Here is a 13,764-nt window from a genome sequence, read left to right as displayed (position 1 = left end):
ACCGGAGGCCCCCTATCCCCCAATGGATAACATTGGGCCTCAACACTCTGCACCCGGCCGCCCTAGTGCCACTGAGGGTGCAACAACAGTGCAACACTGACCCTGGGGGACCCCTGAGTCTAAACCCAGAACCTTAACTGCCACAGTCAATTACTTACCTGTGAACCGTTACCCTGTTTTTCCTTCAAATTATAACATTGACAATTTTCTTCCAAAAAGTTTCTAAGTGTGGAGTTTTGAAATCTAAAGATATTCTTTAAAAATCATGTGAATAACTAAAACGTAATTACTTACCTGTTTACAGGAAATGTCCCAGTGCTGAATCTAGGTATCCAGCACTGAGTTAGAAAAGTAACGTAAAAAGTAACTTACCTGTAATTTACTGAAAAAGCCTATTCATTTCATTGTACGGTATTTGATAAGTGTTGCATACTACTGCTCTCCTGTAAATCAATCAAAGTACAATTTCTATTGCATTTTCAAACTGTTCTATATCCAGTAACTTATTACTGAAAAGTATTTAATGCTTACCTGTACCAGACTTGCTTGGTCCTAAAATAAAACAACAGTATATATTTTTATACCAACACAATTGGCCTAGAGTTCAGTTCTTGAGTGAGTGAATTCATTTGCTGACTGAGTGTGTACATCAAATGCTTAATACTGCCATCTGATACTGCCTTACTGCTCGACCACTCTATCACAAATAGAGAGTAAGGTTCTATCTAACTTTAACCTCTGCCTACATCTGGGGTCACCTGGACTCTATACACACTATACCTCATTTTGGTGTAGTATATAGAGAGCCAGTTTCCTACAACGAGTCGACCCAGGCCTAGTGACTCCAACCAGTTTGCAGCCTCCTGTCGCAATTTATGAATGTGCACCTTTTCATCATACTGAACGGAGAGCTTGGCTGGGAACATCAGGTTGTACTTTATATTATGCTCCAGCAAATGCCACTTAAACAACAGAAAAGTGATATGGAGGTCTTGTACTGTAGTGTAGTTCCTATATTCCCAATAGGCTCTGCGGATTGGAATAATATATCCAATAGATTAGACGTAGGACTGAGGTCGACTAGGTCTCTATCGAATATACTAAACTTAATAGTGAGTGCAGCTAGCTCAGAGGTCACTAGAAACTTTCTAGAATTTAAAAGACAGTATTAGTTTCTGACAACCGCATAAACATGACAACTTTGTTTCTCAAGAATAAGAAATATATCTCTCAGAGTCGTGGAAACAAGAGATAAGTATTTCACTCAGTCAATCGTGCATGCTTCATTTCAACAGAGTTGCAGAGAAATAGAGAGATGGGGGATTTCAATAAAAAGGTTTATTGAACAGTCTTCTTTCTCATACAAGAGAAGTGAACTGCTACAATCGTTATGCAGACTGCAAAGTATAATGCATACAGCGAGAATAGTATTATAAAATAATACCGTAAAGCATTGAATGGTTTCTAAGCCATATAAAAATACATACCTAAATAACATTGACTAAAATACTCAACTGGTGCTTCTAAAATACGCCTACCCCAATGTACCTAACCTAAGTCTAGTACACGGGAAGAAGTAAGTATTGTGTAGCATAGGTTTAGTTGTTTTTGCCAAGAATCTACCAAAGGTTTCTCTTGGTTCTAATCAGCTCCATACCTTAGTTAGAATGAAGGAGGTCTGGTATACCAGCCTCGGGACTCGATTTCCCAACACCCCGCAAGGGGAGCTTGGAAACACTGGAGCTGGATTCTCGGCGAGAGAAGGGCAGCCTCTTGATCAGTTTGTCAGCTGGAGTGTCGGATTCCTTCGGCACTTGCTGTAGCGAGCTGCGTCGGGCAAGTAGATAGTCGAACTGCTCCGAACCACTTGGTTTGCTATAGCAAGTGAAGGTATATTTATACCTTGAAGGTGTTTAGGAATGCCATAGATTGACGTAAAGTCGGGCATATGAACATCAGGAAAGAACCCCTAGGGAATAGTTGTTCTTGCAAAGTACATGAGTTCTTGGACAAATCAATATTCAAGCAAGGGGAAGTTCCCTAACTGCTTAAGACGATTTTCCAAGAAATCGTTGTGACATTTGGTAAAGGGTGGAAGTAGCCATGCCTGTATTTGGGTCGCATTGGCTATGCCTAAATAAGGGATTGATTTATATGCCTATATAAGGGCAATGTGAATTGTACCTATATAAGGGCATGAATCTGGAAAATTCACTCGGAGCTCTAAACGCCACACAACAGTACCCTCCGTGTATAATCAGGGAAGATCTGTATCAGTTTGTCCTCATATCGTGAGGGGCTGTGAGCACGGACATGTTGAAGGATTACATCACGATCACTGTAGATGAACATTCGGGCCAGAATCGCTCTAGGAGGCGCGCAAGGACACAGCACCGCCATCAGTGCCTTGTGTGCTCCCTCAATGGAAAATAATTTAGATTTAGATTTAGTATTTGGGTTTGAGTGTGTTGACAAGCCAATTTTCAGGGGCCCTTTGTACGCTCAGGGAACCCTAGGAAGCATAGATAATTCCTTATGGAGTATCCCTCCACATCCTCCACACGTGCCTCCATGTATGCCACACTACACTTGAGGCCCTCCACTATGGCCTGGAGCTCTTTGAAAGGAGGTGATTTGGTGGTATGGGTAGAAGCATTATATGGTTGCACAAGGAATGTAAGAACAAAACATAATGTCATTATTGTGTGTTTAGGAATGACTGAGTGCTAGCCTGAGGTTTAAATGGTGTTACAAGAATCATTCTGAGGCACCAGCTCATACATTTTTTAACAGTCATTTTTTCTATTCTATATTGATTCTATTTCAAGGCCACTTTGTGTTCTTCCCTATTTTCCTTCTTTTTATTGAGGTGTACATTTGCATTCCATCTAAGTGCGCCCTGAAGAAGGTGAGTGGTCTCTGATCACTAGCACCGAAACGCATGTCGGCACCAGCACAAAAGCCTTAGAGACACTTAGCAAGAATTTCAACCTTTGGCAAGTTTTCAGTAACTGTATTTGGTGAAAAAAAGAAAAACAGTAAAACGTATATGCATATTGAAAATATTATATTGACATGAAAAATGAAACATGGATTTAGTTGAGATTTTGATTTGTAAGTCTGTTCTTAATACAATTCCACGATCATCCAGTTTAGGATGTGCCAGCTGAAGGCTTAATATATGCTCTATTTTTATAGTATGAATGAATGAGTGTAATAATAGGGTAATTGTATGATTCATTTTGAAAAACAAAATAAGTAAAAACAGAACAAGTTATGCAAAACTAAAATAAATGTTTTGATATTATCTTGTATGTATAATTGTTGTACAGCTATTTGTGGCCTATATATTTTGTTGACTGTACTTTAGAGCTAATTTTGGAGGTGAGTTTTTTCTTCAAGTTCTAGAACCTTTTTTGATATCCTTCTTGAGGATGGTTACGTCCTCTTCAGCATCTGTGACACTTTCAGCAACTTTACGAAGGTCCAGTCTGAGATGGTCCATGGGCATCACATCTATGTTGGTTTCCAGTGCCTGCCAAGAACCCTGAATGTTCAATACATTCCTTGGCCGTCCATCACCCTGATCCTTCTTCTTCAGGGCATTGTTGTATTAGATTGCACTGCTTTCGGACCTTTGTCTTTCACCATTGTGAAGCTAAAGGAAGAAGCTTGTACAGCAGCAGTCAATCTTCTAGTGCCAGCAGGGGCCACCGGATCAGCAATGCACACAGACAGGCAGTCCCAATATTTCCTTTAGCACCTCATTTCCTTCTTCATCATTTAGAAAGTGGGCGTCTGTTCATGGGGGTGGCTCAAAGCTGCCCCGGGCACATATCCAGCCTAGCCTTCACGTCCGTACAACACAGCCAATTTCCTGCCCATCTGAGGATGACAGGCCCACTTAGCCCCTTCACCACCGGTAAATAATAGTGATGTCCCTACTTATGGGCTATTTCAACATCTAAAGGTACGCGGGTCTCTGTCAGGGTACCCTATGTGGGTGCATCAGATGCGACAGATCTTCAGTTCATATTCGCCCCCCCCTTGGAAAGCTGCCCCCTCAGTCAATTCTCCAGGTTTTTGGGGAGTATTCCACCCATTTGCAGCAGCAGGCAGTTCGGTGGAACCACCCTCCATCCTCCAGGCCTCACGTGGCAGCGCCCAGGACTCTGGCCACCAGCAGTGGGTCACACTACAGGCATCCTGGTCTTCACCAGTGTATGTCCCCCGTCACCCTCTCTCATTCAGGGTTCAGTTATGCAATGCTGCGGGCCTGCCAACCAGTCCCCCCAGTGTCGCCTACAGGAGCACCAACTTCCAGAGGCTCTCTCCAAGGGAGAGCTAAGACAGCGTCTGCCCACAGGAGGCTCTCCTTCTTGTGCAGGCTCTATCCGGGCTTCACCCACTGGTCAGTGCTTATGACCTCCGGTCCCTGCTCCAGTTACAGCAGGCGCCTCTGGTGTCGGTCCTTCCACCCAAGGGTCTTAGGCATGCTTTCCGCCTGCTTGAGGCCACACCTCTGTAGTGTCCGGCTGGACATGTTCTAGTGTTCCAACCTGTATCCCACCATAGTCGCCATTGTAAAGTTGCAATGCCCAAGGCCCTCATGCATAAGTAGGAATGACACAGACACGGTAGTTGGTGTGTGGAACTGGCCCAGGGCACGTGCGCCAGGCCCCTTTTATTAACAGGGTCATCTGACCGGGTTACACCTTTGATGGGTGGGTGTTAGTGTGGGTGTGATACAGGGTGGAACACTAGAATGTGTCCAGCCGGACACTACAACCTCCTACTCGCTGCAGCCCACGGTTGTTTTAAATGCACCTAGGGGGCTTCAATAGTTTGACACCTACCTCTGCTGCACACACCAGGATCTCCTCACTGTCCCACTCAGATCCAGGGTGATGCAGGCCAACCCGAAGGCGCAGCGGGAGCCGTGCCTCCGGTTTAGTGCCACCGGTCTCGTGCAGATGTGCAAGGGGTTGCCATTTTGGATCCCGCCATCTCCGGTGCTGTCCCCATAGAGCACCGCATCGCACTAGGCCGCGCTTTCTTCCAGACTGTTTCAGGATCGCTTCCCGGCCTCACACATGAGGTGGGGCTCCGTTTTCAGCAGCACTGGGGCTCAGGCGTATTCTGCTCTCCTCCGTGGGGGTCCCAGCGTTAGAAGTGCAGCAGGATTCGATAGGATTCTGCCTTCCTTGGCGGGAGCTACGGTCGGGTATGTCTTATCCGCCATCTTAGTTGGCCACGCCCCGACTCCATGCCTGGCTATCAAGAGTCCTATAAGGGACATGTACCCAGATCCCACTCCTTGAGGCATTTGAATCTATTCCTGATTTTAGAAGTCATCACAGAGTACAGCATCAGAGCCCCCTCCGGAAGGGTACGTGGGTCCATTCCTAGAGTCCTATGAGGGGTGTATACCCAGAGCCCGTTCCGGGAGGACACGTGAGTGTATTACTGGAGTCCTATGAGGGGCGTATAGCCAGAGCCCGTTCCGGGAGGATACGTGAGTCCATTCCTGGAGTCCTATGAGGGGCGTATAGCCAGAGCCCGTTCTGGGAGGGCACGTGAGTCCATTACTGGAGTCCTATGAGGGGCGCATAGCCAGAATCTGTTCCGGGAGGGCACGTGTGCCCATCCCTGGAGTCCTACGAGGGGCGTATAGCCAGAGCCCGTTCCGGGAGGGCACGCGAGTCCATTCCTGGAGACCTATGAGGGGTGTATAGCCAGAGCACATTCTAGGAGGGCACATGAGTCCATTCCTGGAGTCCTACGAGGGGCGTATAGCCAGAGCCCGTTCCAGGAGGGCACGTGAGTCCATTCCTGGAGTCCTATGAGGGGTGTATAGCCAGAGCCCGTACCGGGGGGGGGCAAGTGAGTCCTTTCCTGGAGTCCAACGAGGGGCGTATAGCCAGAGCCCATTCCGGGAGGGCACGCGAGTCCATTCCTGGAGACCTATGAGGGGTGTATAGCCAGAGCACATTCTAGGAGGGCACATGAGTCCATTCCTGGAGTCCTACGAGGGGCGTATAGCCAGAGCCCGTTCCAGGAGGGCACGTGAGTCCATTCCTGGAGTCCTATGAGGGGTGTATAGCCAGAGCCCCTTCCAGGAGGGTACGTGAGTCCATTCCTGGAGTCCTATAAGGGCCATATAGCCAGAGCCCGTTCCGGGAGGGTAGGTGAGTCAATTCCTGCAGTCCTATGAGGGGCGTATAGCCAGAGTCCGTTCCCGGATGGCACGTGAGTCCATTCGTGGAGTCCTATGAGGGGCGTATAGCCAGAGCCCATCTGGGAGGGCACGTGAGTCCAATGCTGGAGTCCTATGAGGGGCGCATAGCCAGAGCCCGTTCCAGGGGGGCACGTGAGTCCATTCCTGGAGTTCTATGAGGAGCGTATAGCCAGAGCCCGTTCCAGGGGGGCACGGGAGTCCATTCTTGGAGTCCTATGAGCGGCGTATAGGCAGAGCCCATTCCAGGGGGCACGTGAGTCCATTCCTGGAGTCCTATGAGGGGCGTATAGCCAGACCACATTCTAGGAGGGCACGTGAGTCCATTCCTGGAGTCCTATGAGGGGCGTATAGCCAGAGCCCATTCTAGAAGGGCACGTGAGTCTATTCCTGGAGTCCTATGAGGGGCGTATTGCCAGAGCCCATTCCAGGAGGGCATGTGAGTCCATTCCTGGAGTCCTATGAGGGGCGTATAGCCAGAGCCCGTTCCGGAAGGGCACACAAGTCCATTCCTGGAGTCCTATGAGGGGCGTATAGACAGAGCCCATTCCGGGGGGGCACGTGAGTCCATTCCTAGAGTCCTATGAGGGGCGTGTAGCCAGAGCCCATTCCAGGAGGGCACGTGAGTCAATTCCTGGAGTCCTATGAGGGGCGTATAGCCAGAGCCATTTCTAGAAGGGCATGTGAGTCCATTCCTGGAGTCCTATGAGGGGCGTGTAGCCAGAGCCCATTCCAGGAGGGCACTTGAGTCAATTCCTGGAGTCCTATGAGGGGTGTATAGCCAGAGCCCGTTCCAGGAGGGTACGTGAGTCCATTCCTGGAGTCCTATAAGGGGCGTATAGCCAGAGCCTGTTCCGGGAGGGTACGTGAGTCCATTCCTGCAGTCCTATGAGGGGCGTATAGCCAGAGCCCGTCCAGGGGGGCACGTGAGTCCATTCCTGGAGTCCTATGAGGGGCGTATAGCCAGAATCTGTTCCGGGAGGCCACGTGTGCCCATCCCTGGAGTCCTATGAGGGGAGTATAGCCAGAGCCCGTCCCGAGAGGGCACGTGAGCCTATTCCTAGAGTCCTATGAGGGGTTTATACTCAGAGCCCGTTCCGGGAGGACAGTGAGTCCATTCCTGGAGTCCAATGAGGAGCGTATAGCCAGAGCCTGTTCCAGGGGGGAACGTGAGTCCAGTCCTAGAGTCCTATGAGGGGCGTATAGCAAGCAGGAGCCCGTTCCGGGAGGGCACGTGAGTCCATTCCTGGAGTCCTATGAGGGGCGTATAGCCAGAGCCAGTTCTGGGGGGGCACGTGAGTCCAGTCCTAAAGTCCTATGAGGGGCGTATAGCCAGAGCCCGTTCCAGGGGGGGACACGTGAGTCCAGTCCTAGAAACCTATGAGGGGCGTATAGCCAGAGCTCATACTAGGAGGGCACGTGAGTCCATTCCTGGAGTCCTATGAGGGGCGTATAGCCAGAGCCAGTTCTGGGGGGCAAGTGAGTCCAGTCCTAGAGTCCTATGAGGGGCTTATAGCCAGAGCCCGTTCCGGGAGGGCACGTATGTCCATTCCTGGAGTCCTATGAGGGGCGTATAGCCAGAGCCCGGTCCAGGAGGGCACGTGAGTCCTTTCCTGGAGTCCTATGAGGGGCGTATAGCAAGAGCCCGTTCCGGGGGGGCACGTGAGTCCATTACTGGAGTCCTATGAGGGGCGTATAGCAAGAGCCCGTTCCGAGGGGGCACGTGAGTCCATTCTTGGAGTCCTATGAGGGGCGTATAGCCAGAGCATGTTCCAGGAGGGCACGTGAGCCCATTCCTGGAGTCCTATGAGGGGCGTATAGCCAGAGCTAGTTCTGGGGGGGACGTGAGTCCTTTCCTGGAGTCCTATGAGAGGTGTATAGCCAGAGCCTGTTCCACGGGGGAACGGCAGTCCAGTCCTAGAGTCCTATGAGGGGCGTATAGCAAGAGCCCGTTCCGGGAGGGCACGTGAGTCCATTCCTGGAGTCCTATGAGGGGCGAATAGCCAGAGCCTGTCCCTGGGGGGCACGTGAGTCCAGTCCTAGAGTCCTATGAGGGGCGTATAGTCAGAGCACATTCTAGGAGGGCACTTGAGTCCATTCCTGGAGTCCTATAAGGGGCGTATAGTCAGAGCCCGTTTCGGGAGGGCACGTGAGTCCATTCCTGGAGTCCTATGTGGGGCGTATAGCCAGAGCACATTCTAGGAGGGCACGTGAGTCCATTCCTGGAGTCCTACGAGGGGCGTATAGCCAGAGCCTGTTCCAGGGGGGCACGTGAGGCCATTCCTGGAGTCCTATGAGGGGCGTATAGCCAGAATCTGTTCCGGGAGGGCACGTGTGCCCATCCCTGGAGTCCTACGAGGGGCGTATAGCCAGAGCCCGTTCCGGGAGGGCACGTGAGTCCATTCCTGGAGTCCTATGAGAGGCGTATAGCTAGAGCCCGTACCGGGGGGGGGGGGGCAAGTGAGTCCTTTCCTGGAGTCCAACGAGGGGCGTATAGCCAGAGCCCATTCCGGGAGGGCACACGAGTCCATTCCTGGAGACCTATGAGGGGTGTATAGCCAGAGCACATTCTAGGAGGTCACATGAGTCCATTCCTGGAGTCCTATGAGGGGCGTATAGCCAGAGCCCGTTCCAGGAGGGTACGTGAGTCCATTCCTGGAGTCCTATGAGGGGCGCATAGCCAGAGCCCGTTCCAGGGGGGCACGTGAGTCCATTCCTGGAGTCCTATGGGGGGCGTATAGCCAGAGCCCGTTCCAGGGGGGCACGTGAGTCCATTCTTGGAGTCCTATGAGCGGCGTATAGCCAGAGCCCATTCCAGGGGGCACGTGAGTCCATTCCTGGAGTCCTATGAGGGGCGTATAGCCAGAGCACATTCTAGGAGGGCACGTGAGTCCATTCCTGGAGTCCTATGAGGGGCGTATAGCCAGAGCCCATTCTAGAAGGGCACGTGAGTCTATTCCTGGAGTCCTATGAGGGGCGTATTGCCAGAGCCCGTTCCAGGAGGGCACGTGAGTCCATTCCTGGAGTCCTATGAGGGGCGTATAGCCAGAGCCCGTTCCGGAAGGGCACACAAGTCCATTCCTGGAGTCCTATGAGGGGCGTATAGCCAGAGCCCATTCCGGGGGGGCACGTGAGTCCATTCCTAGAGTCCTATGAGGGGCGTGTAGCCAGAGCCCATTCCAGGAGGGCACGTGAGTCAATTCCTGGAGTCCTATGAGGGGCGTATAGCCAGAGCCCATTCTAGAAGGGCATGTGAGTCCATTCCTGGAGTCCTATGAGGGGCGTATAGCCAGAGCCCATTCCAGGAGGGCACTTGAGTCAATTCCTGGAGTCCTATGAGGGGTGTATAGCCAGAGCCCATTCCAGGAGGGTACGTGAGTCCATTCCTGGAGTCCTAAGAGGGGTGTATAGCCAGAGCCCGTTCCAGGAGGGTACGTGAGTCCATTCCTGGAGTCCTATAAGGGGCGTATAGCCAGAGCCCGTTCCGGGAGGGTATGTGAGTCCATTCCTGCAGTCCTATGAGGGGCGTATAGCCAGAGCCCGTCCAGGGGGGCACGTGAGTCCATTCCTGGAGTCCTATGAGGGGCGTATAGCCAGAATCTGTTCTGGGAGGGCACGTGTGCTCATCCCTGGAGTCCTACGAGGGGCGTATAGCCAGAGCCCATTCCGGGAGGGCACGCGAGTCCATTCCTGGAGTCCTATGAGGGGTGTATAGCCAGAGCACATTCTAGGAGGGCACGTGAGTCCATTCCTGGAGTCCTATGAGGGGCGTATAGCCAGAGCCCGTTCCAGGAGGGCACGTGAGTCCATTCCTGGAGTCCTATGAGGGGTGTATAGCCAGAGCTCGTTCCAGGAGGGTACGTGAGTCCATTCCTGGAGTCCTATAAGGGGCGTATAGCCAGAGCCCGTTCCGGGAGGGTACGTGAGTCCATTCCTGCAGTCCTATGAGGGGGGTATAGCCACAGCCCGTTCCCGGATGGCACGTGAGTCCATTCCTGGAGACCTATGAGGGGTGTATAGCCAGAGCACATTCTAGGAGGGCACGTGAGTCCATTCCTGGAGTCCTATGAGGGGCGTATAGCCAGAGCCCGTTCTAGGAGGGCACATGAGTCCATTCCTGGAGTCCTATGAGGGGTGTATAGCCAGAGCCCGTTCCAGGAGGGTACGTGAGTCCATTCCTGGAGTCCTATGAGGGGCGTATAGCCAGAGCACATTCTAGGAGGGCACGTGAGTCCATTCCTGGAGTCCTATGAGGGGCGTATAGCCAGAGCCCATTCTAGAAGGGCACGTGAGTCTATTCCTGGAGTCCTATGAGGGGCGTATTGCCAGAGTCCATTCCAGGAGGGCACGTGAGTCCATTCCTGGAGTCCTATGAGGGGCGTATAGCCAGAGCCCGTTCCGGAAGGGCACACAAGTCCATTCCTGGAGTCCTATGAGGGGCGTATAGCCAGAGCCCATTCCGGGGGGGCACGTGAGTCCATTCCTAGAGTCCTATGAGGGGCGTGTAGCCAGAGCCCATTCCAGGAGGGCACGTGAGTCAATTCCTGGAGTCCTATGAGGGGCGTATAGCCAGAGCCCATTCTAGAAGGGCATGTGCGTCCATTCCTGGAGTCCTATGAGGGGCGTGTAGCCAGAGCCCATTCCAGGAGGGCACTTGAGTCAATTCCTGGAGTCCTATGAGGGGTGTATAGCCAGAGCCCGTTCCAGGAGGGTACGTGAGTCCATTCCTGGAGTCCTATGAGGGGTGTATAGCCAGAGCCCGTTCCAGGAGGGTACGTGAGTCCATTCCTGGAGTCCTATAAGGGGCGTATAGCCAGAGCCCGTTCCGGGAGGGTACGTGAGTCCATTCCTGCAGTCCTATGAGGGGCGTATAGCCAGAGCCCGTCCAGGGGGGCACGTGAGTCCATTCCTGGAGTCCTATGAGGGGCGTATAGCCAGAATCTGTTCCGGGAGGGCACGTGTGCCCATCCCTGGAGTCCTACGAGGGGCGTATAGCCAGAGCCCATTCCGGGAGGGCACGCGAGTCCATTCCTGGAGTCCTATGAGGGGTGTATAGCCAGAGCACATTCTAGGAGGGCACGTGAGTCCATTCCTGGAGTCCTATGAGGGGCGTATAGCCAGAGCCCGTTCCAGGAGGGCACGTGAGTCCATTCCTGGAGTCCTATGAGGGGTGTATAGCCAGAGCCTGTCCCTGGGGGGCACGTGAGTCCAGTCCTAGAGTCCTATGAGGGGCGTATAGCCAGAGCCCGTTCCGGGAGAGTACGTGAGTCCATTCCTGCAGTCCTATGAGGGCTGTATAGCCAGAGCCCGTTCCAGGAGGGTACGTGAGTCCATTCCTGGAGTCCTATGAGGGGCGTATAGCCAGAGCACATTCTAGGAGGGCACGTGAGTCCATTCCTGGAGTCCTATGAGGGGCGTATAGCCAGAGCCCATTCTAGAAGGGCACGTGAGTCTATTCCTGGAGTCCTATGAGGGGCGTATTGCCAGAGCCCGTTCCAGGAAGGCACGTGAGTCCATTCCTGGAGTCCTATGAGGGGCGTATAGCCAGAGCCCGTTCCGGAAGGGCACACAAGTCCATTCCTGGAATCCTATGAGGGGCGTATAGCCAGAGCCCATTCCGGGGGGGCATGTGAGTCCATTCCTAGAGTCCTATGAGGGGCGTGTAGCCAGAGCCCATTCCAGGAGGGCACGTGAGTCAATTCCTGGAGTCCTATGAGGGGCTTATAGCCAGAGCCCATTCTAGAAGGGCATGTGAGTCCATTCCTGGAGTCCTATGAGGGGCGTGTAGCCAGAGCCCATTCCAGGAGGGCACTTGAGTCAATTCCTGGAGTCCTATGAGGGGTGTATAGCCAGAGCATGTTCCAGGATGGTACGTGAGTCCATTCCTGGAGTCCTATGAGGGGTGTATAGCCAGAGCCCGTTCCAGGAGGGTACGTGAGTCCATTCCTGGAGTCCTATAAGGGGCGTATAGCCAGAGCTTGTTCCGGGAGGGTACGTGAGTCCATTCCTGCTGTCCTATGAGGGGCGTATAGCCAGAGCCCGTCCAGGGGGGCACGTGAGTCCATTCCTGGAGTCCTATGAGGGGCGTATAGCCAGAATCTGTTCCGGGAGGGCACGTGTGCCCATCCCTGGAGTCCTACGAGGGGCGTATAGCCAGAGCCCATTCCGGGAGGGCACACGAGTCCATTCCTGGAGTCCTATGAGGGGTGTATAGCCAGAGCACATTCTAGAAGGGCACGTGAGTCCATTCCTGGAGTCCTATGAGGGGCGTATAGCCAGAGCCCATTCCAGGAGGGCACGTGAGTCCATTCCTGGAGTCCTATGTGGAGTGTATAGCCAGAGCTCGTTCCAGGAGGGTACGTGAGTCCATTCCTGGAGTCCTATAAGGGGCGTATAGCCAGAGCCCGTTCCGGGAGGGTACGTGAGTCCATTCCTGCAGTCCTATGAGGGGCGTATAGCCAGAGCCCGTTCCCGGATGGCACGTGAGTCCATTCATGGAGTTCTATGAGGGGCGTATAGCCAGAGCCCATCTGGGAGGGCACGTGAGTCCATTGCTGGAGTCCTATGAGGGGCGCATATCCAGAGCCCGTTCCAGGGGGGCACGTGAGTCCATTCTTGGAGTCCTATGAGAGGTGTATAGCCAGAGCCCATTCCAGGGGGCACGTGAGTCCATTCCTGGAGTCCTATGAGGGGCGTATAGCCAGAGCACATTCTAGGAGGGTACTTGAGTCCATTCCTGGAGTCCTATGAGGGGCGTATAGCCAGAGCCCGTTCCGGAAGGGCACACAAGTCCCTTCCTGGAGTCCTATGAGGGGCGTATAGCCAGAGCCCATTCCGGGGGGGCACGTGAGTCCATTCCAAAAGTCCTATGAGGGGCGTGTAGCCAGAGCCCATTCCAGGAGGGCACGTGAGTCAATTCCTGGAGTCCTATGAGGGGCTTATAGCCAGAGCCCATTCCAGGGGGCACGTGAGTCCATTCCTGGAGTCCTATGAGGGGCGTATAGCCAGAGCACATTCTAGGAGGGCACGTGAGTCAATTCCTGGAGTCCTATGAGGGGCGTATAGCCAGAGCCCATTCTAGAAGGGCACGTGAGTCTATTCCTGGAGTCCTATGAGGGGCGTATTGCCAGAGCCCGTTCCAGGAGGGCATGTGAGTCCATTCCTGGAGTCCTATGAGGGGCGTATAGCCAGAGCCCGTTCCGGAAGGGCACACAAGTCCATTCCTGGAGTCCTATGAGGGGCGTATAGACAGAGCCCATTCCGGGGGGGCACGTGAGTCCATTCCTAGAGTCCTATGAGGGGCGTGTAGCCAGAGCCCATTCCAGGAGGGCACGTGAGTCAATTCCTGGAGTCCTATGAGGGGCGTATAGCCAGAGCCATTTCTAGAAGGGCATGTGAGTCCATTCCTGGAGTCCTATGAGGGGCGTGTAGCCAGAGCCCATTCCAGGAGGGCACTTGAGTCAATTCCTGGAGTCCTATGAGGGGTGTATAGCCAGAGCCCGTTCCAGGAGGGTACGTGAGTCCATTCC

This window comes from Lissotriton helveticus, chromosome 12 (genome assembly GCF_964261635.1).
Source record: "Lissotriton helveticus chromosome 12, aLisHel1.1, whole genome shotgun sequence".
Taxonomy (NCBI): domain Eukaryota; kingdom Metazoa; phylum Chordata; class Amphibia; order Caudata; family Salamandridae; genus Lissotriton; species Lissotriton helveticus.
This window is presented reverse-complemented; position numbering follows the sequence as displayed.